The sequence below is a fragment of the Hypanus sabinus genome, chromosome 16 (assembly GCF_030144855.1).
Source record: "Hypanus sabinus isolate sHypSab1 chromosome 16, sHypSab1.hap1, whole genome shotgun sequence".
Classification (NCBI taxonomy): Eukaryota; Metazoa; Chordata; class Chondrichthyes; order Myliobatiformes; family Dasyatidae; genus Hypanus; species Hypanus sabinus.
The window spans coordinates 43,762,421-43,767,931 of record NC_082721.1 but is presented as its reverse complement, the minus strand read 5'-3'; the positions used below and the strand labels follow the sequence as shown (position 1 = coordinate 43,767,931).

Genomic DNA, 5,511 nt, shown 5'->3' with positions numbered 1-5,511 from the left:
ATTCTCCCCTTCCAGAACTTTCTGCAAGTGTTCAGTGACATTACTGTTTAATGCCATCACTGAATAATGTTCAGTAAATGAGAGTCCACAGAGAGAATATACCTGCCCTGAATCACAGAAAACTTTACTGCCTCCTAACTTTAGGAGTCCTTCTCTTATTTATCTGTAGACCATTCTACTCTCTCCCTGTACAATGAACCCACTTATATGACCATGTTTCCAGCCTAGGGGAAGATTCTCCCCAGTCAGTAATCTCAATATCATACAGTGCTGGAGCAGCTTGTCCTCTGTGGACTACTGGCCCCTCTGCCTGCTCTTCTGGCGTATGGCATTGTCCCAGTCCCCAGTGTCTTCATTCACTTTAGCTGCAGGATGAGCACCTCCACATAACTGTTGTATGTGAAACATTCAACCCTGGGCAAGGACCATTGTTGATTGAACTCCAAACACCAGAGACCAAACTCCTCCAGCTGGCAACACCGTCTGTTATTTTTAATCAGAGTTTCTCAAAGAACAAGTAAAGATTACACTCAAAACAGAACTACCATTCAAGGGATTGTTGCCTGAATCTCGCCCCTCCCAGCTGCTCTCATCCACCCAAAAAGTAGTTGATTCCCCTGGATATTTTTTGAATACGAGTGCATATGGAAACTCAGTGGAACCAGCCTCCCGAGTGTATGATGTAGGATTGGAGACCAACACAGACGAGTAAAGATTTATTTATTTAGAGATACAGAGGATCACCTGCCGGCCAGCAACCAACCTATTTAACAGGACAATTTACAGACACTAATTAACCTACTAAACTATGTGTCCTTGGGATGTGAGTGGAAATCGGAGCACCCAAACGAAATGTACACATTCGTTAGCAGAATGTTCAGACTCCTTACAGACGGTGCCAGAATTAAATTTCTTGCTTCCGATAGACCCGAGCTCGAATTGTCTTGCGCTAGCCACTGCACCACCATGGCGACTAAGATGGGTAACTCCCTCTCCAAGGACTAATAAGTCTTCTTGTGTTTCAGGTCACATACTGACATTTGGACTGCATTCGATCCCTCTAACAGTCAGGGTGGTTTTGAACTCAACATCTGAATAGATTGTGTGGAAACAGGAAGTATGTTATTTCTGCTCCTTTGTACCTGGATGTGTGAAGGGCATCATTGGATGAGGGATGGAAAGGAACAAGAAATAAATCAGGGAAATATGGGGGAATACTTATTTATAAATTTTAAAATGTACAAAGGAAGAAACAGTGTGAAACATTGACAATTATGGTTGCGATAGTCAGTGAGGTAAACTTTAAAACACACGGAAATATGGCACTATAGCTACTCATGTGGCTCCCTGTGTTAACTCCCCTTTATTTGGTCAGGAGACTTCCCAGCATATGGAGCGGTCCTTCAGAGGATCAGCGGATCAGAGCCTGTAGATCAAAGGGTTGTCTGTAAAACATCTGCTGGAGACGAACGAGGGCACGGACCTTTGTATCTGTCCCCTTCAATGCAAAGGTGGGAAATATCAGAAAAGGAACGACTTGCTTGTTCACTTTTTTATGAACAGATCTGCATTTTGACCACAGCGATGCCGCCTTATTCCGATGGCGTGTGACGGCGAATGGAAGTGTTTCAAATCCTTGCTCTGATTTGTCAGTGTGAGTCACCCTGATTTGCATGGCTTTCCTCCTTGGTACGAATAGCTCTATAACTAGGTACCCCCGGCAACGGTGGCCACATTCTGTCATAGATCCAGAGGCTGAAGGGAGACAGTAAACTGACGGGCAGCAACGATGCGGACGCTGTGCTTTTTCTGGGTACTGGCCATGTGGCCGGGCTGTAAGTATGGGCCGCATGTCTGCACCGCCAGCAGTTCTTGATGTGGGCATTTGGGGTCACATTAAAGAGTAAATGGATAATATTAAATTCCTTTTTTTCACAGCTGGAGAATGCCAGACTGTGACTCAGCCTCCGACCGTGTCGGTGAGTCCAGGTGCCACGGCCGCGCTGGAACATCGGAACGAAGGACAGCCGATACGTGAATTGGTACAAGCAGACACCGGGAAGAGCCCCACAATGGGTTCTTCGGTATTACTACACACACAGCGCTCCGACCTATGGGCCTTGGTTTAGCAGCGAGCGTTTCAAGTCGTCAGCCAACAGCGCCGGCACCGTTTACCAGTTAAGCATTAACAACATGGAGCTGGATGACGCTGCCGTCTATTACTGCGCAAAGTGGGATTCATCGGCCAATTATATCTTATTCTGCCCAGGGATCAAGCTCTTTGTTACAGGTAAGTGACGGGAATCCCTCCTGTAGTGACTAGCTGCATGAACATGGTCACCTGGCAATTAATAATTTATATATTATTATTTATAGGCGAATTTTGCAATGAAAAGACAAGTTTACGATCCTGTCTTGCTTCGTATCGAGTTTCTACGAATTTGTGTTCAGTGAATATAGAGTTGTCTTGTGAATTATTGCCGTCTTTTAATGAAACATTTCTCTTTTCAGATGTGTTTTATTTTCTGGTTTGTGTTGTTAACCAGCATCTGTACTTTAATATCGACACTGACCGTCCCTCTCTGTGTTTGAGCGGTTTCAGTCCTATTAGTCTGGCCGCTTTTGCATTGGCTTGATGGAAGCCAGCGTGAGAAATTCCATATTCCCAAAATGCGACCCAAGGTATCACTGGGGTCATGGTTTAGCCGACTGAAGTAAGCCCACTGTTGATAAGACAACAGAACGACAATTTTCAAATTATTGTATTAGGCTGCTCCAGTGAAACATCCCCGTAGTGTCAACGAACTTCCAGTCCTCCCGGTCCTGGTGGAATACTCCCGCAGACGCGCATCCAATTGCTTTGTCTTTACCTCCTCTCTCCTGCCACCTTTTCCATCTGTGCTGACCTTTTGAGGTACGGCCGCTTAGTGATTGCGGTCGCTGCACGGACGTAGGGCAAAGCTGCGGGTCTGGGGTGAATCCCACTTTCCTTCGCACACAGTAATTGCTTCAGCATGATCACAGCTTGAGTTCCCTAAATGAGCTCTGTGAAACTCAGGACCGCACACGTGTTGTCCTGCACACTGGGTAAGCAGAGTATTAAATAGGTGTACTCTCGCTACAGCTCTGTATGGCACAGAATGCGGGGAAGGGGGTGGAGCATTACTGATGAGTGGATGGGCAAAAGGATTGGTACGTCTCACCGGTGGCACAAGACAGGGTCGATCCCTAGACCTAGAGGTGAAATCGTCGAGCTAGTGATGCTGTAATACAGCGACTCGCTAGGAAAATCCTCAAACGAGACCGCAAATGTCTCGTCCTTCAGTGTTGACCAAAATGACACAAAAATCGCGGGTGTTGTGGATACAGTGGAGGGTTGTCAGAGGGACAATGTTAGGATGAAAAACTGGGCTGAGAAGTGCCAGATGGAGTTCAACCCTGAAAAGTATGGGGCGGTTCATTTTGGTAGTTCAAATATGATGGCAGAATATAGTAGTAACGATGAGACTCTTGACAATGTGGAGGATCAGTGGGATCTTGTGGTCCGAGTCCATAGGACACTCAAAGATGCTGCTCTGGTTGACTCTGTGGTTAAGAAGGCATGCGGTGCATTGGCCTTCATCAATCGTCTGATTGACTTTAGGAGCCGAGAGGTAATGTTGCAGCTATATAAGACCCTGGTTAGACCCCACTTGGAGTACTGTGCTCAGTTCTGGTCAGCTCACTACAGGAAGGATGTGGACACCATGGGAATGGTGCAGAGGAGATTTACATCGTTGGTACCTGGATTGGGGTGCATGCCTTATGAGAATAGGTTGAGTGAACTCGGCTTTTTGCCTTGGAACCACGGAGGATGAGAGGTGTCCTTATAGAAGTGTACAAGTGATGAGAGCCATTGATTGTGTGTATAGGCAGAGCCTTCTACCCAGCGTTGAAATGGCTACGATGAGAAGGCACAGTTTTAAGGTGCTTGGAAGTAGATACAGAGGAGAGATCAGGGTAAGGGTTTTACGCAGAGAGTGGTGAGTGGGTTGAATGGGCTACCGGCGCCAGTGGTGGAGGTGGATAGGTACTGGAGCTTAGAAAATTAGAGGGCTATGGGTAACCCTATGGACTTTCTAAGATTAAGGATATGTTCGACACAGCTGTGGGTTTTTTTATGATTCTATGTTTATTTTAGCACTGGTTGTTCCCTGCAGTAAACGTGTGCCTCATTCTTGTAAGCTGGAACATTTAATTAGCGCTTCCATTCACTGTGAAATGTCGTGCAATGATCAGTGACCTAAAGCAAGTTCTCCTCCTGTTCCACATCCAGATCAGCAGCTCCCCGACCCTTCAATGAAACTGCTTGGGCCGTCAGCCGAGGAGATCTCCGCTACAGGAACCGGCACCTTAGCATGCCTGGTCAGTAAGCTGTCGGTGGGCTTCCCTGTTGTCAGCTGGACAGTGGACGGGAGTCCGACCAGCCGTGAGGTGCAAACCAGTGCAGTGAGGGGGAACACGGACAGAACTTTCAATCTCAGCAGCTACCTGACGGTGCCTGGCACAGACTGGAGTAGTGGCAAGGTATACTCCTGTGTGGTTAATCTCGGAGCGGCTTCGACAACATCCGCAACTGTCACACAATCCAGTTGTTAAAGCAGAGCGGGACTTCGGACTTGTTTGCTCAGAAAAACAGGAAATATCTTTTTTTTTTTGTCATTTTCACCCACCCTACCAGTTGTTTCACTCTAATCCAAATTTCTGATCGGCTCTCTGTGGTTTCCATTGTGTTGTTATAATATTTGCACCCGAAGCTGATTTTGTTCTGTTTCACCCTCCGAGACACTATGTGGGGTAAAAGTGTCCTGTTACTTGTCATCATTAGAAATATCAGCCACTGGATTGATTTCTGTTACTCGGGATGAATCCAATTAAAATTGTTAATGAATGTGCTGATGATTTCTCATCAATATCAGACTGACATGTGGTAACGCCCAGAAACTGCTAATAAAGATGATCAGTGCACGAATGATTTCTGTGTGTGTTTCTTGTTCTCCTGTATGCTCTTTCCTATCTCATGTCGGGTGGGAAGAGGGAGGAGACCCGCACAGGCTGAATCGCACCAACCAATGTGGTCCGGGAGTTCAAATGTCTGAAATCCTACAGACTTGTAGGTGGGGAAGGGAAGGAGGGGATGGGGAGAGAGGAAGAGGCAGAGAGACAGACAAACAGGCAAACATGGGGTGGAAAGAATTGATGAGGTGAGAGAAAGAGACCGAGAAGTAAGGAAGAGAAGGAGGTCGGAATGGTGAGGGTTGACTCTCTCTTGATGTCCTTGGACCCATTTCCAACTCTTCTACTAGTCATGACACAGCACGAGAAGATTCCAATGCACAACATATTGACCCATTTAATACTCTTTAAGATACTTTGCCCTGATTCTTTCCTATGGAAAGCCATGTTGTTTCTACAGCTGCTAAGTCATATTGCCTCCGCACAAAGATGTGTTTCACCATTATCGACTCTCAG

General features: G+C 46.4%; 1 pseudogene; it reads left to right on the top strand.

Annotated features, from left to right (window-relative positions):
- Positions 1-1,789: 1,789 nt before the first annotated feature.
- LOC132405832 (immunoglobulin lambda-1 light chain-like) lies at positions 1,790-4,638 on the top strand (annotated as a pseudogene).
- Positions 4,639-5,511: the final 873 nt, after the last annotated feature.